The 24599-nt window shown below is 36.9% G+C and overlaps 1 protein-coding gene across 1 annotated transcript in view; it reads right to left on the reverse strand.

Moving 5' to 3' along the window:
• Nucleotides 1–24599, reverse strand: part of ZNF385D (zinc finger protein 385D) — an 889426-nt gene that overhangs the window by 832817 nt on the left and 32010 nt on the right. The gene's annotated exons all lie outside the window — the stretch shown is intronic.

Below are 24599 nucleotides of genomic sequence, written 5' to 3' on the forward strand. Positions count from 1 at the left end.
CATCAGTAAAGCAAAACACCTGGAACTTTGAAAATCAGCTGAAAGGTTCTGGGAGAGCAAAAGGGTGATAGGAAATGGAGTCAGAACAACAAACACTCCGGCTGTGATACAGCATAGATGCAGCAGTTTGAAAAATGCCTGGGACATTCCGATGGAAGATTTGTTTACTAATCTCAGAGCATGTGCAGGAGGGGTAGAGATGATGGGGGACTTCTCCAGGAACAAAAGAACTGGAGGATTCCATTTCCTTCTCCTGTCCCCGAGCCTAGATACACTGACACCAGCAGGAACCATTACAGCCCAAAGGCTCTCCACCTAGCTTGTGACTCCATCCCTGCACTCTATCAACCTGCCCCTTCCATCCTGGCCACACAGTTTTCCAGAGTGACTGCAGGTAACCTACTGTGGTGGACTTGCATGAATCTTGCTTAGCATCAAGTGCCTGGCCCTCGCTTTCCTGGGGACTCACCCCCTTGCATACACACCCTTGGCTGGTGTCCATCCAAAGTAGCACCACAAGACTGGCAGTGTGTAAGCAGACCCAACGGGTGCCACTACCAGTCCAAAGTGGCTTGTGTCCCAGGGAGAGAGAACTATAACCACACACACTGGTTTGGCTGTGGCCCCAGAAGTGGACTGGGGGCAGACAGCCGGTCTGACTATAGGATCCACCCACCAACAAAAACCTTCCAGGGGACAACATAAGAAGAGTGCCCTACAGATTGGTACAACCACAGTTCTGGCAATTACCTGGTTTGACCAAACTCAAGCCCAAGGCAGCCCCATATTGGCCCACTAACAATACAGGGACCAAAACTTTCCAACAACAGGCAAAGAGAGACATTGTAGATGACTGGACTGAAGACAAACATGGCTCAGCTACAACAGTAGGGGAAAGGAATGCATACTGGAGACACCCCTGAAGCACCAGGTTCTGGTGAACAGGGAACACTGCACTGCAGGGCACTACAGGACCTCTTCTTCGAGAGCAGGAAATGTTGATATATTTCCCTGACACATAGAAATAAAGAGAGTTAGACGAAATGAAGAGACAAAGAAATGTCCTAAATGAAAGAACAGGATAAAATCACAACACAAGAATTAAACAAAACAGAAATAAGTAATATGCTTTTTTTTTTTTTAAAGATTTTATTTATTTGAAAGAGAGAAAGAGAAAAAGCACCAGCAAGGGGAGAGACGGAGGGAGAAGCTGAGCAGGAAGCTCGATGCGGGGCTCAATCCCAGGACCCTGGGATCATGACCTGAGCCACAGGCTGTGACTTAACTTACTGAGCCACCCAGGCACCCCAAGTAATATACTTAATGGAGAATTTAAAGTAATGATTATATAAAAAAAAAGTAATGATTATAAAGATATTCACTAGAATTGAGAAAAGAGTAGAAGACTTCAGTGAGACCTTCAAAAAAGAGAACACATTTAAAAAGAACCATAGGATAAAAAGAATTCAATAACTGAAACTAAAAATATACTAGGGGGAATGAATAATAGACTAGAAGAAGCAGAAGAATAGATTGGTGACCTGGAAGACAGAAGCATGGAAAACAATCAAACCAAATGACAGAGGGAAAAAATAATAAAAAATGAAAATAGAATAAGGGAACTCAGTGATACTATAAAAAATAATAACATTCACATTATAAGGATCCCAGAAAAGAAAGGGAGTGGGAAGGGGACAGAAAATTTATTTCAAGAAATAATGACTAAAAGCTTCCCAAATGTGGAGAAGGAAACAGAAATCCACATCCAGAATACACAGAGAACTGCCCCACCTCCCCAAGTAAAATCAGCCCAACAAAGTCCAAACAAAGACATACACTAATTAAAATGGGAAAAAAAAAAAAGGTGATAAAGAGAGAATTTTTTTAAAGATTTTATTTATTTATTTCAGGGAGAGAATGCGCAAGCAGGGGGAGGAGCAGAGGGAGAAAGAATCTCAAGTAAACTCCACACCGAGCACAGAGCCCAACATAGGGCTCAATCTTATGATCCTGAGATCATGACCTAAAGTGAAATCACAAGTCAGACACTTAACTGACTAGGCCCCCTAGGTGACCCAATAAAGAAAGAATCTTAAAACAACAAGAGAAGATAAAATAGTTACACACAAGGAAAACCCCATAAGGCTAGCAACTGATTTAACAGCAGAAACTCTGCAGGCCAGAGAGAATGGCATGATATATACAAAGTGCAAACCAAATCCAATAATGCATTAAAAAAAATCATTCACCATGATCAAGTGGGATTTATTCCTGGGATGCAAGAGTTTTTCAATATTCACAAATCAGTGTGATATATCGCATCACCAAGAGAAAGAATAAAAATTATATGAGTATTTCAACAGATGCAGAAAAAGCATTTGACAAACTACAATATCCACTCATGATTAAAAAAACCTTCACAAAGAAGGTTCAGATGGAATATAGCTCAACATAATAAAGGCCATATATGAAAAACCCATAGCTAACATTATACTCAATGGTGGAAAACTGAAATCTCTTCCCCCCAAGATCAAGAAGGAGATAAGGATGTTGACATCTTTTCATGTGTCTGTTGGCCATCTGTATGTATTCATTGGGGGAATGTCTTTTTGTGCTTTCTGCCCAATTTTATTTTATTTTATTTTATTTTATTTTATTTTATTTATTTTTAAAGATTTTATTTATTTGTCAGAGAGAGATCACAAGTAGGCAGAGAGGCAGGCAGAGAGAGAGAGGGGGAAGCAGGCTCCCTGCCGAGCAGAGAGCCCAATGTGGGGTTTGATCCCAGGACCCAGTGATCATGACCTGGGTCGAAGGCAGAGGCTTAACCCACTGAGACACCGAGGCACCTTTTTCTCTTAACCTCCTTCACCCATTCCCCCACCCATCTCCCCTTTGGTAACCATCAGTTTTCTTTAGTTAACAGTTTGTTTCTTAGTTTTTACCTCTTTCTCTTTTTGTTCCTTTTGTTTCCTTTGTTTTTTAAATTCCACATGAGTGGGATGCCTGTGTGGCTCAGTTGGTTAAGTGTCATAATCTCAGGGTGCTGGGATCGAATCCCACATGTGCGGGGGGGAATCCCTGCTCAATGGGGAGCCTGCTTCTCTCTCTCCCTCTGGCCCTCCCCTTGCTCATGTGCACTCTCTCTCTTTTTCACTCTCAAATAAATAATTTTTTTTTAAAGTACACTTATCAGGATGGAGCCCTGAGTAATGTATAGAATTGTTGAATCACTATACTGTATGCCTAAAACTAATACAACACTGTATGTTAATTATACTGGAATTAAAATTTTTAAAAAAGAATATGATAAAAGCCATAAATCTTCTACTCCAAGTAGAAGAAAAATGTAAGTTAGAATAAATACAAATTTTTGCTTACAATGTTAGGGAATTCTCAGTTTTCCCTATAGTTTTTGGGTCTAGTTTATAAATGGCTGAACACTGCTTCACAATGTCCTCCTATGAAGAGCTATGCATCCAAAAAGCAATTAGATGATTTCTTATCAAAATATCAACAGAATTATCTAATACAAAAAGATAAGCACAGACTGAGGATCAAAAGGCCAGAAGAAGCAGAAAACTGATATCACAGACAACTGTGCTTAACTTGGACATGCTTTGCCTTTCTATTTGCCCAAGTAGGTCTTGAAGTTTTCCCAATTTCTGACAGATATTTTTAAGTGATAGCATTTTAGTTATACTTTTTCCTTTGAGAGCATTTTATACTTTTTCCATTTTCCTTTCCTGTTACTATCTCATATATTTTAACCTGAAAATTGATCTTTCCCTTTATTATTTTGAGATATTTTATAATCAGAACTACCTTGGATGCAAGCAAAAAAAGATCCCTGCCTGAGCATTGTTTTGGAAGAGTCTTCATATCACAAGAACTCACACACACAAACTTTTTTTGAGAGAGTACATGTGTGCCTTGTGTGAGATCTGATGGTCTGTGCAACCTCAGCATCCATTCTTGTAAGTTACACTGATACAGCCCCAGGGAAAACACTTCTGCACATTTCCTAACCAGTGTGCTCAAAAATAAAGATGACTCTTTCTGAATGTCATGAAGTTTATGGGTTGTTCTGCAGCTAATATCAGAGAAGAATACTGCTTTAAAGCTCAATGAGGATTTGAGTGGGATTAATACTCCAGGAAAGGGAGAAACAAATTAACTTGTCCCAAATCCTTCCTTTCAGTTGTTAAGAATACAATAAATTCTTACCTCAAGATTCATTTCCCTGGTATTCTTAGAGTTCTAGAGCTCACTAAAATGGGAAATTTTCTTTTATGAAAATATTTAATAGAATGCAATTAAATTTTAAAAACTGATTTTAAGATGTTGGCTTTCTTTAAAAAATATCATTTTGTCCTTTGATTTTAATAGATAAGTTTAAATACTTTCAAAGGAAAATAACTTTAATGATGTTATATAAATTAATTCTTCAGTTTTTAATATTTTCACTTATTTCTATTTGTGATGAAAATACATTTAAATTTTGTATGCTTTGAATATAACTCTTTAATTGCTTATATTTGTCTCTTACTATAACAAAAATTGATTATAATAATAAAATTAACCATTTTGTTGAAATTAAAGTCAATTTGTAGAAAACCATAATAAATTTGGCTATTTTGTTTTGGTACCTAAGCTCCTGATTTTCATAACTCTTTCACAAATTGTACTTTTTCTCATTATAATATCTCATTTCACATTTCATCCTGTTTGCATTTCTTAACTCTAATTTGACTTTATCTGATGCTAACATTGCTGATCTTCCTTTTTCCCCCCTCTAACTTTCTAGTATATTTCTTACCACCACTCTATTACAATCTTTCATTATTTCATTTTAAGTGTGTTTCATATAAATAACATATATTCTTCTTTTAACCCTTCCTACAAGTCCCTACACTTTAATGCAGGAATTCAGTATATTTGTATTTAATATAATGACTGATAATTCTGTTTTATTCCTTTCAACTTGCTTAAGGGTATTGTTTCTTCATTTTTCAAGTGTTGTTTCTTCATTTTCATGTGTTGTTTGGTCATTTTTTTTCCTTTGTCTTTGATTTGCTTGTGTTAATGACACTATTCTTCACTTCCCTTGGGAAACAGAAAGATCTGCTATGCTTTTCTACTCTTTTAATGATCTCCATTCTGTTACCAGCTATACTCTTACCGAATGTCTTTACAATACTACAATTAATTTTTAAGACTATTATATCCCCTACCTACAAAAGTTGTTTATCTCACTGTTAACTTGTCTCCCTGCCTCACCTCTCACTGCCCTCACATCCCCTATAAACTGAGATCTTCAGAAAACTTTCTTCCTTCTCTATCTCATAGCTGTTTCCTAGATACTTCAGTGCCTTTAGGTCCAAGCTGCTACTAAATTTGGTTAGCATATATATCTACTAAAGTCCTTCATTCACACTTATATATTATTTATTCCCAGGCAATCTATATTTACTAAATATCATATATACTGTTTCTCAGCACGATTTTACTCCCTTCTTTATCTTTCCCTAATTTGCCCTACCTGCTTGTTGTTTGTGGGTTTTTTTTTTTTATATTTTATTTATTTATTTGACAGAGATCACAAGTAGGCAGAGAGGCAGGCAGAGAGAGAGAGAGAGAGGGAAGCAGCCTCTTGGCTGAGCAGAGAGCCCGATGCGGGGCTCGATCCCAGGACCCCGAGATCATGACCCGAGCCAAAGGCAGCGGCTTAACCCACTGAGCCACCCAGGCGCCCCATGTGGTCTTTTGTCCACATACTTTGCTCAGACAGGGGCATAGGACCTCCTCTTTGAATTACTTATATCCTGAATTATTTTTCTTTCATCTCAACAGAGGAAGGCTATCTTGACTTAGTATAGTAATACTACATTGTAGTACTTTTCTCTCGGAAGTCTAGACACTACTACACTGCAGTCTATCTCCCAGTAATATAAAAGAGAAGCACAATGTGACTTTTTTAGGAATCTTGACTGGATTAGACATATTTTTATAAGGTTTCCCTTTAACCTTGGACATTAAGAGTTTTACCAGTCTATCCCAGTCTTTTCTCACCACTTCTGCTAAATCTGCCACTGTTCCAGTTCAGGGATATTTTGGTCTATTACTTAATTTTTGTCCTTCCTTCATCTGTTTTCTCTTTTTTCTCTCTCCCAGTGGAATAGTACTATTTATGTACAGTATCTATCATCCATCTTTATGCTTTGCCTTTCCACTTGCACAATCATTCAATGATTTTTTTCTCCTTCCACTCTCTAACTATTAAGCTCAGAAATAAATTGTTTTAAGTTCAAGACAGACATTCTTCATGTAAGTACTTTTATTATTTTTAATCAGGTTACCATCTATCTCTGCCAACAGTTCTGGGTAGGTGTTCTGTTTGCTCTGCTCTTCTTTCTCCTTGCTAGGGCACCTTAAATGGACTTCTATTGTTCTGTTTTCTTTCAGTGGGACCCATAAAACTGTAGGTGACTTAGTCCCAACAATGGTGAAAGGAAGCAATCTCTACCCTCACAGCCAGAATATGTGTAAAAGGCCTCTGCAGAAGAATCTTCTTGGTTCTTGTTCTTCCTGTACTCTCAGGGTAGGAAGGATGCCCAACCTCGTTGTGGCTTGCAGGAACATCTGGCACAAGTGTTTGAGGTTACTACCAATCATTGCCATGCTCAGGGCCCACAGCTTTCCCTGGGTCAAGCTCTTTCCGGGATATATCCCTTCCTGGGCCTTGTCCTGGTTAAATTAGGAGGATATGCCCGGCTCATATCTGAGAAGACATTTCCCATTATCTCTGATGGTCATAAGGTCCCCTAGGGTTCCTGATAATAAGATGAGACTGGGGCATGGAGTGCAAAGTGGGGGAAACGCTGAGTCACGAGATTCCCCATCCTCCTTGCTTCTGAACCAGCTGATGACTTATAATGCTTACATATTTAGTTATACCAACCATCCAGACTTGAAATCTCAAGAGTACAAAATTGGGAGGCAAAAGGCGGAGACTGTGGAATTTACCTAAAGACGGCTAAATTTCTAAGCAAGGGAGTATTTAATAATGGTTTGTTCTTAAAGATGGTTAAAAACCAATTTTTAAGAAACAAAGTTAACAAAAAAATTCTACAAAACAATCTTATTTATAGATACAGACACAAAATCATTTGTAAAGTAATAAATTGAATCCCTTTGCTAATAAAAAATAGCAGGTAACCTTTATTAGGTACTTACAATGAGTCAGGTAATGTGTTAAGTGATGAATATGAATCATCGCCCCAACAGTCTAGAACTATTAAGGTATTTCAGAAAGGTGTCCATTTTTGAAATAAATACACAGAATTTAATGACTCTTCTGTATACCAAAAATAGGATTTATAATATGATGAAAGTCCATTCATAGTAGTAATGCAAATAAAAACAGAAATAAATTACAAAAATGTGTACAATGGAGATGAAAAAATACACACATTTGCTAACTAAGAGAAATAAAATGGAAAAGTATTTCATGATTCTATAGTAGTCTCAGTACCCAAAACTTTCAATTCTCCCCTAGTTATCTATATATTCAGTACAACCCCAATCAAAATTTCGAGAACATTTTTAATGCAGTTTGGCAAATTAATTCCAAAGTACAACTGGAAAAAGAAATATAAAATGAAGCAAGAACAATTCAGAAAGAGATCTTTTACTGGCCCCTTCACATCTTGATCTCCACTCACAAGTGTGACCTTTAATCCTGCCTCCTCTTTGACTTATTATCACTATGTAGGTAGGTATGAGACTGACAAAGTGGTCTCCTTAGAGACAAAAAACAATGAGATCAGGGAGCAAGCAAACTATCTCAGCTTGAATCTCAGCTCTGCTACTACCAACTGTGTGACCTTAAGCAGCTCTTAACCTCTCTGTGAATGTTTCTTCCTCAGTAAAATGGAGATCAGAATTATAGTAGTAGCCACTTCATAGTTTTGTTGTAGAGATTAAGTAAGTGAAAATGTAAAGTTCTTACTTAGTACAATGCATGCTGCAGAGTGCTATATGAATGTAAATTAAGATTATTACTCTAATAAATTCTGACGGAAAGGAAGTCCAGGTGTTTTGGCCTTGAGTTTTGTTAGAAAACTGTTCCAGGATTTTTTAAAATTTGGGATGAAAAATAAACTAATTTGTTCATTCAGTTATACAACAATAAAATTACAAAGAAAAAAAACCTATCCTTAAATAATAAGTTCTAAAAAACTATACAATTAATCTTTGTGTATTGATACATTTCATGAAATCTGATTTCTCTGAGCCATTTTGCACTCTCAATACTTACCTAGTATCATGAGGGAACAAAATAAATGACATTATTCTCTAAAGGCCTGGAAGTTCTTAACTGAGAATGTTCTAGAGAGGTGGCACAAAGGGCACACAAGGGAAAATTTCCTAATAATCATTAGGCATCTCCTTCCCCAAAACACCATACCTCATAGAAGTTCAATAATTCTCCCTTTTCATGGAGAATCTGGACATACTGGCTCACTTTCCCTTAAGTGGTCTCTGGTTCCAGCTGAAAAGGTAGGTCCTTTCTCCTTCTTGCCCTCCCTTCTGTTTTTCCCTCCAGTTAGTTCCTAAAGTGTGTGGTTCAGGGGTACCTGGTGGCTTAGTCATTAAGGGGCTGCCTTCAACTCAAGTCATGATCCCAGGGTCCAGCCCCACATCCCTGCTTGGCGGGGAGCCTGCTTCTTGTTCTCCCTCTTCCCCCACTGTGCTCTCTCTTATTTCTCGCTCTCTCTCTCTGTCAAATAAATAAATAAAATCTTAAAAATATATGTATTAAAGTATGTGGTTCAATTGTGCTTCTCTGAATATGGACTTGAGTCTTATCTCCATTCATTACCTGACAAGGGGCAAAGTCATGCATACTTACACTTTATTGTGCCCTGCTTTATGTAATAAGGTGCGTCCACTGTGATCAAAATTCCTGACTTTGGAATAGACTTGAGTCTCAGACAAAGGGGAACCGCCTTCCCCTAACCATGAGAAATACGGGGATCCAGAATGCCAGCTAGAGAAGGAGGAGCAGCATCAGACTCTTGCAGTCGGGGGATGTGAAGGGGTGTCTAGGCCACAGCACAATGTCACTGCAAGGGCCTTATTAAAAGCCAGCCAAGAACTCGTGCAGAGGGTTCTGGCCATGCATTTCTGCTCCTGCTTATCTCTGAGGCATTTGCTGCATTGGTTCAACTCTTTTCTGTTATTCCCCACACATAGCTTGTGGAAAATTCTATCAGTCTGTTCTACTCTCTGCTTTAGGACTAAAGGGGGAATTCTGAACCCACACATAGGGCAAGCTAGAACAGTGAAAGTAGAGGCAAGATAACAAGGCGAGAAGAAATAAGTCAACAATGGAGTATCAGCATCAGGTGGATGGCCAAAATGTACGACAATTAATACCTAGATGGACTGGTGTTTTTAAAAAAAAGCATTTAAAATTTTTTAGTGAAGGGGCACCTGGGTGGCTCAGTGGGTTAAAGCCTCTGCCTTTGGCTCGAGTCATGATCCCAGAGTATTGAGATCGAGCCCCGTGTCAGGCTCTCTGCTCTGCGGGAGGCCTGCTTCCTCCACTCTTTCTCTCTCTGCCTGCCTCTCTGCCTACTTGTGATCTCTGTCAAATAAATAAATAAAATCTTTAAAAAAAAATTTTTTTAGTGAATAAATATACCTTTGGAAGCATATGGCTCAAATGTTTGCAGGTAGGGATGCCCAGGTGGCTCAGTGGGTTGAATGCCTGACTCTTGATTTTGACTCAGATCATGATCTAAAGGTCCTTGGGTAGAGTTCTGTGTTGGACTCTGTGCTCAGTGGGGAGTCTGCTTGAGGACTGTCTCTCCCTCTCTGTCTGCCCCTCCCCCCGCTCATGCAAGCTCTTGCCCTCTCTCAAATAAATAAATCTTTAGAAAGAAATTCTCTTTCCCTCTCCCTCTGCCCCCTTACCCACTTAGCTCTCCCTCTCTCTTTGAAAAAAAAAAAAAAAGTCTTCAGCTCAATAAATTTTCACAAACTAAATACCTTTGCCTTCAGAGCAGCCAGTTCAAGAAAAGGTACATTCCTAGTACCTCAGAAGATTCCATTCTTCTGCCTTACAATTACTACCTGCCCTATGCAAAAGGTAAATGGAATCAGATTATAATTCTCTGTATTTGGCTCTGTTCACTCAGTATTGTGCTTGTGATATTTTTTTTCTTGGTTTGTATGTTATTGTTTATAGCATCAAGAAAACATTCTTTAGTAATACTCAGAAATATTTGAGAAGAAAGTGATAAAGTATTATATTTGCTATGCTAAAGTAGAAAAAAGGACTGATGTTACTTGACTATATAAGAGAAAAAGCACTCTTTTATTAAATATTCCTTCCTCAAAAATGGGCCTGTGTTAACCATGTTACTTAAATTATCTTATTCTGTCCTTGCAATGACCCTGTAAGTCAAGATTCTGCCGCTGCTGCTGCTGCTGCTGCTGCTAATGAAGATGATAATGGTGATGACACCAATACCCGCTCTGAAGACTGGAAAACTAAGGCTTAGAAAAGTCAAATCATCTGCCCAAGGTCACTCTAATTATGAGTAGCAGTAAAGCTGCAATTTAAATTTAAGTAGGGTAAATTTAGGTAGAGTCCTCACTAAAAGACACTCTGCTTGTAACAAACTGTATTATAGTCTAAAACATAATATAAAATTGTTACCAAAGTTAAACTCAATAGGATGAGCTGATCGCAGAGATGTATGTAGGGTGGCTTGGTTACTAAATACCACAGAACCTCCTTGAATCAAGGTTTTCACTTATTATAAAAGCAACCACACATTCCATAAAAAATGAATCACATAGGGGCTGCCTGGGTGGCTCAGTGGGTTAAGCCTCTGCCTTCAGCTCAGGTCATGATCTCAGGGTCCTGGGATCGAGTCCCACATCGGGCTCTCTGCTAGGCAGGGAGCCTGCTTCCTCCTCCCTCTCTCTCTCTCTGCTTGCCTCTCTGCCTATTTGTGATCTCTGTCAAATAAATAAAATCTTTAAAAAAAAAGAATCATATTTTTACATATTACATAAAAATAGTAAAATTCTAATGAATTACATATATTTTTATTATGTGAACTTTTGTCCTGATTTTGCCTAAGAAAATAAGCAAGCTTATGAGAACACAACACATGAAATATATTATTTGTTCCCACCTATGTCTACATTTATCATAAGGTTGAAAGTGAGCTGATAAAAGCAGCTGAGATGCCAGAAAATAGGAAATTACCTCATGTTTAAATTCCCTGGGCCATTTACAAGGTTCCAGGTCTTTTGCTATGGGTCATTAATATCCTTGCTAGAGGGGATAGGGACAGTAGATGGAAGCAAAATCCAAATGACTTATTTTTGAAAACTATTTTAAGACGTTCTTGTTTAAAAAAAAATGAACAAGAAAAATGCTGAAATTACTGGCTAAAATGAGGTTTGGAGATTATCCAAGGTTTTCTTTTTATCACTCAACCACCCTTAGTAATTTGCAAGTATAATTGAGAATGGGCCACAAAAGTCAATTTGAAAACTGGTTGTCAGGAGCATTAAACCTTACAAGTTGAATAATGTGAGAACTACTTTAAGCCCAAAGAGAGCAGGAGGGGGGGAAAAAGTGACTTTCAGATGACAGTACTGTAAAATGAGAAATCTAATTTCCTAAGTTAAATTATAAGTAAAAAAAAAAAAAAAAATTTAAATTTGAAAGAGTTTCTGTTTCTTAACTTCCATTGGCACACATTAGCTAATGGATGCTAGAGTGGTGGTATTAAGTTCTGTGGAGACACCCACTCTCCCTGAATGTGATGGAAGTCACTGACCTATCACACCGACAAAATGCATAAAGCCACGTTTTTGACTATCAATTCTGAGGGTCCAAAGATTTCCCGAAGGTTCACATGAACCAACTAGATCCACCGACTCAGTTAAGAATTTCTTCGCCGACTGCGATCTCCACAGAGCCGACAGCACCGAGTTTTCTTATTTTGCTCACCTGGTGGCAGACTGCATACTGTTTGGCAGATGATGAGAAGACCCTGATGTGTATTTAAACGGATATCCAGGCCAGGGAAAAGGAACTATAGTTCAGTGATTTGTCACCTTTGTCCCTATCCTTTGTAAATGTTGACCCTGTGCAGAGAAGAAGATTGCTATTTCTTAAAGCATTTCTCTTCATTTGTCTCTGTTCAATACTTCGAGGTCTACGATAAAGAATATGATAATTTTAATTTTATGTTTAATTTTTATGTTTAATGAAAACATACCATCTGGAAGAAAACTGTGAAATGATAAGGAACATTTATTGAATTCCTAGTATGTGGTAATCACTCTTCTGAACATTTTTCTCTTCCTTTTACTTTCACTAATATTTTACACATGCTTCTATTTAAGTTAAGCTTCTTTTCATCTGATGACTTTGGACTTTTAATCGGTGTTTAATCAACTAATACATGATGTGTTTACTGATTCATTTGGAGTTAAAAAAAAATGTTCTTAGGGTGCCTGGGTGGCTCAGGGGTTTAAGTGGTCAGCTCAGGTCATTATCCCTGGGTCCTGGGATAGAGCCCTGCATTAGGCTCCCTGCTCAGCAGGGAACCTGCTTCTTCCTCACCCTCTGACCCTGCTCCTGCTCTCTCTCTCACTCACTCGATCCCTCAAATAAATAAAGAAAATGTTTTAAAAATATATTCTTTTGTTTCTTGCTTACTATCCATCTCCCCTACCTTTACCCACCCCCCTGACTTTTTTCCTCCTTTACTTCACACTCTTATTGGCAATTCAAGAGGATTACATTTCTATGGAATCCTTTTTTCTTTTTCTCTATTTTGGAAAGTATGCATTACACTTCTATTTTTTAGGATTACCATTAAGTTCATAATTCATATTCTTGACTGTGAATATTTCTATACTCTAACACAACACTGAACATTTGCCTGACCCATTTTACTACTTTACCTGTTATGAAACAAACAAAAAGAAGTTACTAAAAAAGAGTTAAAGTTATTAATATTGTCCCACTTTCGAGGCTTTTTTGTATCCCATGGCTACCCCTGTCCACTATCCTTGCTGATTTACATTCCTCCAGAAATCTTTTAAGTAAGGACCTACATATGGTAAACTAACCACATGTTCTTTATTTGAAAATACATTTTTTCCTTTTGTTTTTTGCTTATACTTGAATATCTATTTTGGAACAATGTTTTTAGATTGTCAGTTACTTTTGCTCATCAATTTAAATATGTTACTCCATTTTCTGTGGTCTCAGAGGAGTCTACTACTGATCCAACTGTTTTTCATACATAACCCATTAGTGCAATCTATAAATTTTAAAATTGTTCTTTTTATACTTGAGTTTCTTCAACTTCATTGCAAACTTTCTGAATATGTCTTTATTTATCCTCAACGTTGACTCATACTATGTGACTACATTTTTTTTTTCAAATGTAATAATTTCACAATATCTGTTCAAATATTTTTTTTTCCACCATTTCCTCTAGATTGTTTCCAGGAACTCCTGCATAAGAGTAAATTCTATATAGACCACCACTAGCCCACCAAAAATGTAATGCAAGCCACATACATAACTTAAAATTTTATGTAGCCACTTCCAAAATTTACAAAAAACACATTAATTTTAACGTTTGTTATTTAACTCAGTATATCAAAAATATTACTGTATATCAATATAAGTCAATATGAAGTTACTAAAGAACAATATAAAAATTATTAGAGATATCTCACACTCTTCTTTTGAATCAGGTCCCTATAATCTGCTGTGTATTTTATACTTACAGCACATAGCAATTGGTACTAGCCACCTTTTAATTGTTTACTTGGCCCTTATACCCAATAGCTACCATATAGATCAGCATGTTATAACCTCCCAACTATTTTCCGTATTTTTTAACTACTCTTTTATATCTTTGTTTCCCTATCTGGGTGCCAAACTGACTGATTCACCCTTAAACTGAGCTTAATCTTGTATTTATCCAATCTATTGAGCTTTTATGTCAGTGACTGTTATGTTTTACTTCCAAAATTTCTAACTGATTCATTCTTATAAGAACTATTATCTTATCTTTTCTGTCTTTTATTTCATATTTTCATCTTTAATTTTCAAGGGAAATTAAGCCTGCACTTATCCATTTGAACATTCCACATGTTTACTTAAAATCTTTGTCAGAATGTCCCATAACATCACTTTTATCTAGAGTGACTCTTGATACTAATTGTTGGGATTTCTTTTTCTCTCTCTTTTTTTTTTTTTAATCTTTACTGTCTTTCTTAAAGTTAAAATTATTCAACTATTTTAGAATTTAGATTTGGGGATCATTTAGGTAGGAGTTGATTTTTATTAATGCCTTTATTCTTATTCCCTCCCTTTATAACAGTTTCTGAGCTTCTCTCCATCCCTGGGATTCTTTTTGTTTTGTTTTGTTTTATTTTGTTTAAAGATTTTATTTATTTATTTGACAGAGACAGTGAGAGACAGTGAACACAAACTGGGGGGAGAGGAAGAAGCAGGCCTCCTGCCGAGCAGAGAGTCTGATGCGGGGCTCTATCCCAGGGCCCTGGGATCATGACCAGAGCCGAAGGCAGATGCTTAACGACTGAGCCACCCAGGTACCCCACCCTCCCTGGGATTCTTAGTTGAAATTCAAGTCCTACCATGGTATTTCAAATCTCATCCTCTGCTACCTGGTAATTGACCAGGTCAGCTGATAAAATACTTCAGTGTCTCATCAGCCACTTCTCTTCTCACTTTCCTTCTCATTCTGGCACTCCAAGGTGGCCCATGAGCTTCTTTTCACTATGACATGCACTCCATGCAAGTGGGACTTGTGTCTGCCATAAATGCATACTCCAGAGTAGAATACTGCCCAAAACATAGTATGGACATGTGTATTTGTTAAATTAATAGAGAATAAAACTTGTATCAGCTGTAGGCAACCTAATTATGTTGCCTTCTATATTTGCTAGGAATTACTTGAGATGCACTACTGATCCACCTAATTTTTCCAAAATTCTAAGAAAGAAATATCATTAGTGATCTGATTAAATCCGTAATGATCAGATTTAAAACTTACACCATTCCATTTTTAAAGAGAGTGAGGGGGCTCCTGGGTGACTCAGTGGCTTAAAGCCTCTGCCTTCAGTTCAGGTCATGGTCCTAGGGTCCTGGGATCAAGCCTCGCATTGGGTTCTCTGCTCAGGAGGGAGCCTGCTTCCCCCTCTCTCTCTCCTGCCTCTCTGCCTACTTGTGATGTCTCTGTCAAATAAATAAAATCTTTAAAAAAGAGAGAGAGAGAATGAAAAATACAGTAAATAGGTCTAATAAATGTGTAATTGGAATCTCCATAAGAAAGTTGTGATAGAAGGGAGCCTGGGTTGCTCAGTCAGTTGAGCATCCGACTCCTGATGTCAGCTCAGGTCATGATCTCAGGGTCCTAGGATGGAGCTCTGTGTTGGTCTCCGTGCTCAGCAAGGAGTCTGTTTGAGACTTCTTTTTCCCTCTGCCCCTCCCTCCACTCTCATGCTGGCTGTCTAAAATAAAGAAATAAATCTTTAAAAAGAAAACAGAAAGTTGTGATAGAGCAGAAGCAGTATTTGAAGAAATACTGACTAAGAATTTTCTCAAATTTATAAGCTACATTAAGCCATAGATTCAGGTCGTACTATAAACACCAAGAATTACAAAGAAAAGCTCCATGGGTGCATATTATAATAAAACTGCTAGAAAGCAAATAAACAATGAATAGAATGAGTCTATTGTTTTCATAGAGTACCATATTTTATATTGAATATAAAATATGACCATAATATATGAGAAAGAGAAAAGCAGCCCCTGCGAACCATGGCAGAAAAAGCCTTGGTTTTGTCATGAATTCGCCCAGTCTTCACAGAAAGGTCTTGTTCTCCTGCTGAGGATAAAGGAATTTCAAAGAACATCAACATCAGACAAGGTTACGTTGTGATCATGATGGTTCCAGACAAAAAATAAGATTATTTTGCAATGCCTGAACACAGACAAATCATGAACATTGCCAAACAACAAAAATGACTAAACATTCCACTATCTAGGCTAATATGAGTGATTATTGCTTCTTCACTAAGAATATTAGTCTCAATCTAGTCTTCCCTTTTCCTAGATAGGTTTATTAATGTAACACCAGCATTAGCCCTGCTTCCTAACAGCATCTAATCCAAAGCAAAGGCCTCAATTCCATAAACCTTCCTCCAAATCACCTAACCCAAACCTAAATCCTTTAATCTTTTCTAATACACTGTTATATTCCTAATACTATTTTACTCAACAGTCCCCATGTAACATATTGTTCCTCACCAAAATGGGTAATAAACTCAAGTTGTTCAACCACAAGGTGTGTTCTTGTTGGTCATTGCCTGGAGGGCATTGACAAATATAAGCATATGTGTAGAAGTAAAACAATGGGAAATTAACCAAAATTTCATCACAATTGTTTCTGAAGATTATTCTTCTACTTTTATTTTCCAAATTTCTATTAAACATGTATTTCTTGGGACGCCTGGGTGGCTCAGTTGGTTGGACGACTGCCTTTGGCTCAGGTCATGATCCTGGAGTCCCAGGATAGAGTCCCGCATCGGGCTCCCGGCTCCGCAGGGAGTCTGCTTCTCTCTCTGACCTTCTCCTTGCTCATGCTCTCTCTCACTGTCTCTCTCTCAAATAAATAAATAAAATCTTAAAAAAAAAAAAAAAAACCTGTGTTTCTTTGCAAATTAAAATAAGACTTAAAAATGTTAATTTGTGGGTGCCTGGGTGGCTCAATCCTTAAGCAGATGCCTTCCGCTCTGGTCACGATCCTGGGGTCCTAGGATTGAGGCCAGCATGGGGCTCCCTGCTCAGGGGAAAGCCTGCTTCTCCCTCTCCTGCTCCCCCTGCTGGTGTTCCCTCTCTCTGTGTCATTCTCTCTGTCAAAAAAAGAAATAAAATCTTTAAAAAAAATTGTTAATTTGTGAACCTTTGTTAAATAGAAATATATAGGAGCGCCTGGGTGGCTCAGTGGGTTAAAACCTTTGCCTTCGGCTCAGGTCAAGTATTAAGCAAGTATTTTTGCTTAAAATGTAGTAATATTTGTATTGTCTCAAAAATGAAAATACTAAGTATATCTGGGTGGTGAGTTTTTGGATAATTTGTATTTTTACTTTGGGTTTTTCTAAATTTTCTAAAATGTCTATGTGCTCAGAATTCCAAGTCCACTAAAAAAAAATCAGTTATATTTTAAAAACTATCCAGCACTGCTGTTATAGATTAAATATATTAAATTACTGATATAAGTTAAATTAAGAACTATGAATGCTTATAACTAAACCCCACCTACAAAGAAACCCAGATAATACGTTTGTCTCCTCATTGGGTAAGCCTTACCAGGTAAAAGCATTGACTTGAAGTAGACAGATACAGTAAGGAATAAAGTAAAATCCACAAATTTTCAACATATAAACAAAGATATAGTTCACTGTAATGTATTATGGAAAGTCAAGTGAAATATTTAGAGTTGTCCTCCTAGGTAAATAACTAAAGGAGTATTGAAAGTTGCATAATACCAAAACCTAATTTTGTTTTTATTTGTTGGAACTCAAAAACCATTCAACTGTATCAGAAACAGTTTTATGAAACTGACTTATTCAGCACTAACTCTAAATTAGTGTGTGCCTTCTGATTTTTTTTTGCCTTAATTACACACCGGTTATTTATATACTTCATATGACTTTTTGAAGAAATCCAAGTTGTTATTTTCAAAAGTTAAGCTAGTGACCTATGGAGGAAATTATGTATTTTTATTTTGTCACACATGATGGCTATTTTCCAGAGCATATTGTCAAGTATTATACTACACATCAAATGTTCATATTTACAACTAATAAAATTAAATACCAAACTAGACCAAAATTGTTTCTCCATTATTTCCATTATAAAAAAGAAAATATTTTATTATAGCATTCCTAAAAACAGCCACACTTGAAACCACACTTGAACATAATATGGTTTAGTAATCTTGAAACACTAAGTTTTAATATGTTAGGACCAGAGTGCTTAAGGGAAATGTCACCTGTGCCTAAAATCATTTATTACAGACATAATGGTAATGAGTGACATCCTCACAACCACTGTGCAAAGGGCTTTATTTTTTCCTGAGGAAAAAACTACAGTGTCAGTGGGGAAGGTATATATTATCCACCATTAATGCATACCTCTTGCAGCTTTTTTTTTTTTATGTACAATAATTCAAGAGTCTTAAAAGCCCATTCATTTATTTGCTGCTGAAGGGTGGAAAGTCATTAAGAATTATACATTTAGTAACACTTTGTAAATCATTCTAATTATGTTTTATGAATCATTCAACATTTGGAAATAAAGCTTAACTTTTTCTATGACATTTTTTCCAAATCTGTACACTCATTATAAGAATGAATAGTTTCATATTTTATCAAAACAAATATAGTTAAGATGCTCACTTGGTATTACAACCTGCCCAAAAGGACCAATTAACTCAACAGTTACAGAAACATGACTTTTGAAATGCTTGTTGAAATGTTGGCAAGGATACAGGAAAAGGGAACCCTTTTGCACAGATATTGGGAATGCAAGCTGGTACAGCCACTTTGGAAAACAGTATGGAGGTTCCTCAAAAAGTTAAAAATAAAGCTACCCTAAGACCCAGAAATTGCACTACTAGGTAATTACTCAAAAGATACAAACATAGTGATCCCAAGAGGTACCTGCACCCCAATGTTTATAGCAGCAATGTCCACAATAGCCAAACTAGAGAGTCTAGATGTCCATCAACAGATGAATGGATAAAGAAGATACCTATACATACAATCGAATACTACTCAGCCATCAAAAAAATGATATCTCACCATTTGCAATGACATGGATGGAAGTAGAGGATATTATGCTATGTGAAATTAAGTCAATCAGAGAAAGACAATTATGATTTCACTCATATGTAGAATTTAAGAAACAAAACAGAAGATCCTAGAGGAAGGGAGAGAAAAACAAAATAAGATGAACTACTATAAGAGACTTAACTATAAGAAATAGTCTGGGTTGCTGGAGGGCAAGGGGTGAAGGAAGGGGTAACTGAAGAGTGGTATTAAGGAGGCACGTGATGTAATGAGCGTTGAGTGCTATATGCAACTGATGAATCACTAAACTCTACCTCTGAAACTAATAATACATTATATGCTAATTAATTGATTTTAAATAAAATAAAATTTTTAAAAAAGAAAAATAGATCAAGATTAGAGCCCAGAAAAAAAAAAAAAAGAAAGAAAGAAATGCTTGTTGATTTTAGGATGAGACCTACACTAATGGAAATTAAGTAGCAGAAATAATTAAAAACTTATATTTTTTATAAAATATAAAAACTTTACAAAAACTTATAAGTTTTAAAAACTTATCTTTTTTCCTTTTCTTTTTCTGTTTATATGAATTCATAACATTTCAAAAGGTCATGAGAGGAATGGTACCACATTAGTTTTACATCTACAAGGTGTGAGAGAAGACCTAGAAATGAGCAGAATTAGCACTGTGTCTGGTTTTACCTCCAGTTATTCATTGACTGGAAGGTGGCCAGATCTCACAGATAGTAAAGAGAGTGGGTCCTTTGATTTTCCAACAACTTTTTATACAGCAAGCTGACTGAACAAAGAAAAGACACAGCCTATTTTCCAACTAGAGCTGAAATACCCCCAGGGTGAGAATTTTGTCTCAACTACACGTCATTTGTCTAAGAGCCTCTAATAAAATGTTGAAAGCATAGAAACTTCTCATTTAGTTGAAATATTTTTCTTTTTTCTTTTTTTTCTTTAAAGATTTTATTTTTTTGACAGACAGAGATCACAAGTAGGCAGAGAGGCAGGCAGACAGAGAGGAGGAAGCAGGCTCCCCGCTGAGCAGAGAGCCTGATGCAGGGCTTGATCCAAGGACCATGGGATCATGACCTGAGCCGAAGGCAGAGGCTTTAACCCACTGAGCCACCCAGGCACCCCAAAATATTTTTCTAATAAGTTCAGAAACATGAAAAGTAGGTAGAAGGAAGCTGACTGTTAATATCTTAAGAGAACTGCAGCAGGTGTCTGTTAATTAGTTTAAGAAATTTCCACTTAGTACACACTTAACCCTCCATAAGCATAACACATGATGAAAGTGATTTATTGGGGAAATTCTATTTTCTGAAAAAAACTTTGGTGAATATATGATTTCTCTATGAATTTCTGATTTAGTAATTCAAAAAGAGACATAAAGACATGAGAGAAAATGTCTTAGTTTTGATAACATAGAATTCCATGAAGAGTTTAATAATCCACGATCCGTATACGTGCAGAGTACAGTGTATGAAGAAAATGTGAAAGGTGTGATATTCACAATGGAAAAGTAGAAATTACAGAAATATCAATATAGGGTGAATGGAAATCAGTGCTGACTCAGGAATAAGTTTAATATAAATGGTTATAATTGTTTGTCCCCTCTCTCGACTTTGAGAGCTGCTTTCAGAGCATGGAATATCATAGGAGTTTTAAACCTGAAATTCACTAAAAAGAAAGTAAAGACAAAGATAATATACAACAAAACAATGTTTATTGGGCTTTTTTTAAAAGGAAAACATTGTCAGTGTTTAGATATGTGTGTAGATCTAGATGTATCTACATACCTTATAAATATGTATACACACACACACATGCATGCACATTATATTTCTATGTGTTTTAAAGTATGTGCTCCTGGGGCACCTGGGTACGTCAGCTGGTTAAGCATTGGCTCTTGGTTTCAGCGCAGGTCGTGATCTGGGAATCATGAGATCAAGCCCCTAATCGGGCTCAGCACAGAGTCTGCTTCTCTCTCTCTCTCTCCTTCTCCCTCTGCCATTCCCCATGCTTATATTCTCTCTCTAAAATAAGTGAATAAATATTTTTTTAAATAAAAATAAAGGGATACCTTGGGGGCTAGTCGGCCAAGCATCTGCTTTCAGTTCAGGTCAGATCCCGAGGTCCTGGGATCAAGTTCTGCATCAGGCTCCCTGCTTAGCAGGGAGCCTGCTTCTCCTTCTGCCTTGCCACTCTCTCTCTCTCTCTCTCTCTGTCTCTCTCTGACAAATAAACTATTAAAATTTTTTTTAATTAAAAAAAGTATGTTCTCCTGCACACTGCCTTGCTTAAAAACTGCCCTTCCCTTTTTAGTTTTGTTTTCCACCATGTATAAAGTTTAGTAGTTTTTGCTGAAGCCCAATAACTGAATACTATAAATGCACAAATACCATAGCACAATTAAGGAAACAGAAGTTACCCAAGTATGTAGCTAAGAAATTTGGAAATTCTTCACGGATATCTTGATATAGCTCATTTTTGTCGATCATATCATTCTCTCACTTTCTTTGTAAACAGTGGGGTGTCTTTTTAGTTCAACTAATATTATTAAATACACACTATGTGCCATGTACCATGTTAGGTGCTGAATACCTAAAAATTCATAAACCATATCTCTACCCCAAAGAAGCTATTAGAGATGAAAGACACAGACTAAAGTACATATTCAGTATTGACATTTGAGCTGAAAACCCTCAACATATCCAATACTTTCTAGGTATTAATACATCACTTTTCCACTGGCCCCTTCCATTTAGTGTTCGGATATAAACAAAAGCTTCCTTCTCAAAACACCCAACCAACCTGATGATCGATAATCCATTTTAGTTGCCCAAGTTTCTGAAATTAATGTTCACGTGCTCTATTTGCTTGCCACTTAGACATCTGCCACTTGTGCCCTGGTTTCTGGCCTCAGCATACTGACACTAAAAATGTCACTAATCACCTTGAAATAGTTTTTGCAGTTTTTGATACTGTTCAACATTCACTCTTTCTCCCATTCCTTCCTCTGAATCTCTGGTTCTCTGAGTTATTCAGTTTCTCTACCCAGCTCTCTGAGCTCTTCTCTATACCATGTGTTGTTCTCTCTCCTATCTCCTACTTTTTGTGAACATTTTTCAAAGTTGAGTCATCAGCTATGTACTAATACTCATTCCCCACTCTGCCTCATAAAACTCAGCCATCTTCAAGAACTCAATTAAAAATTTCATTTAAGGGGTACCTGGGTGGTTCAGTGGGTTAAGCCTCTGCTTTCGGCTCAGGTCATGATCTCAGGGTCCTGGGATCGAGCCCTGCATTGGGCTCTCTGCTCAGCAGGGAGCCTGCTTCCCCACCCACCCTGCCTGCCTCTTGGCCTACTTGTGATCTCTGTCAAATAAATAAATAAAATCTAAAAAAAAAAAAAAAGAAAATTTTATTTAAAAAAGGAAACTAGGGCGCCTGGGTGGCTCAGTGGGTTAAGCCTCTGCCTTCAGCTCAGGTCATGATCTCAGGGTCCTGGGATTGAGGCCCTCATTGGGCTCTCTGCTTGGCGGGGAGCCTGCTTCTCCCTCTTCCTCTGACTGCCTCTCTGCCTACTTGTGATTTCTCTCTTTGTCAAATAAATAAATAAAATCTTAAAAAATTTTAAAAATTAAAAAATAATAAATAAATAAATAAATAAACTATATTGAATATTTATGAATGGAGATAGAAGACTACCTCTTTGGGGAGATATTCAGAATTTTGCGTATCTCAAAGTTATTCTTATGAAAGATGGACTTAAATTAAGTATAAATTATAAGCTTGTATGTTAAATTGTTACCTTGAAATCAAATGTTTCTAAAATTGGAATGAATGTCAACTGACATCCATCCAAATTTTCTTCTGTTTTCTACAAAAAAAAAAAAAAAGTACAACGTGAATAGGACAAAGATACAGATGCAAGGGCATAATGGGACACACCTTCCTTAGTGTCTCTCTAGATCCATAAAAATATGCTACCAAATTATAGATTATTTACACCCACATGGAGTGAGGAACTCATTAGGATAAAGGAGTCCAGAGTCATAGTCTTTATACCTCTGAGCTAGGGAAGGCGCCATTATCAGCCTTAATATCTACCTACGATTACATAAGGGAATTCATTTCTGTGCAATCATGATGTATTTCTCTTTCATAATCTATTTCTTCCCATGTTACTAGGTCAATGGCAGGTCCAAGTCATGGCCTTTCATGCCGAATAACTCCAGCAGCATTAAGGTGGCAATTGATGCCTTTCAAAACAGAGTATCAACGTATGAGGGTTAGGGACCTAGAATAAAAATCAAGGAAATGTATCTTTTTATTCTAGTTCTAGCATTATCAATGATTTTGAAAATCCCTGGCTCTCTTTACACTTCTGTTTTCTCATCATCTATAAAATTGAGGACATTAAATCTCATGATTACTGGTTTCTCTTCAAACTTCAACATGATATAATAATACTTTTACCTACATCAGAAACCACAAATTAGAGTCTAGGCCAAATGTGTCCTGCCACCTGCTTTTGTAAATACACATGTTTTGGAACACAGTCAAAACCCATGTATGGCATGCTGCAGGGACAGAGTTGAGTAGTTGCAATAGAGACCATATAGCCCAGAAACCACAAAATATTTGCTATCTGGCCTTTTACAGATAAAAGGTTACTGATCATCAAATCTACAAATCCTCCTCTGATCTCCCCAGAAGTCTATCCCATATGTTCAACTAATTATTGTGCTAAGACTTGGATGCTCCGCCGAGTCCTAAATACATATTCATTATCTGAATAGCAAAGCGGCATTCTGTTCTTTCTCTTCCATTCTTTCTCTATTCCTTTTAGGAGGCATTCCCATGGAAATCGATATTATACAGAGTCACAATCACAACTTTTAGAGGCCATAAAGTGTGGTGGTTATGAGTGCCAAATTCATAACTGCCAATGGAATCAAACTAAGTTATACTCTGAGTTCTTCTATCATTCACTATCTCCTAAAGTATGGTATATACTATAAGCCTTGAAACAATACTGTTTTATGTAAAGCATATATGTCAATTTCAAACACATAGTAAGTGCTCCATAAATTTGAGTTATTACTATTAATTATCATAGTATCTCAAGTTTCTAGAATAGTGCCAAGTACATAGTAAACACTTCATAAACCTTTGCTGAATTAATGAATGAGTTAAAAGAGTCTATGAACTAATACCAATGATAATTTAATTTTACCAGTTACTCATGTTAAAACCTCAGGCCTACCATTGGCTTTAACATGTCTTATAAACACAAATCAAATTCTGCTGCTTATTTAATGGTAATTTTTTTTTAAAGATTTTATTTATTTATTTATTTGTTAGAGAGAGAGAGAGGGAGAACACAAGCAGGCAGAACAGCAGGCAGAGGCAGAGAGAGAAACAGGCTCACTGCTGAGCAAGGAGCCCGATGCGGGACTCGATCCCAAGACCACTGGATCATGACCTGAGCCGAAGGCAGCGGCTTAACCAGTTGAGCCACCCAGACATCCTTTTACTGGTAAATTTTATGAATCTGAGTCTCCAGACTCTTCTCCCTGCATCTAGAATTGTCTCCCTTTCCTTCTACTTGAGTAAGTCCTTTAGAAAAGTACATCTATCCCATCATT

The sequence above is a fragment of the Lontra canadensis genome, unplaced genomic scaffold, assembly GCF_010015895.1.
Source record: "Lontra canadensis isolate GAN:19392208 unplaced genomic scaffold, GSC_riverotter_1.0 scaffold20, whole genome shotgun sequence".
Classification (NCBI taxonomy): domain Eukaryota; kingdom Metazoa; phylum Chordata; class Mammalia; order Carnivora; family Mustelidae; genus Lontra; species Lontra canadensis.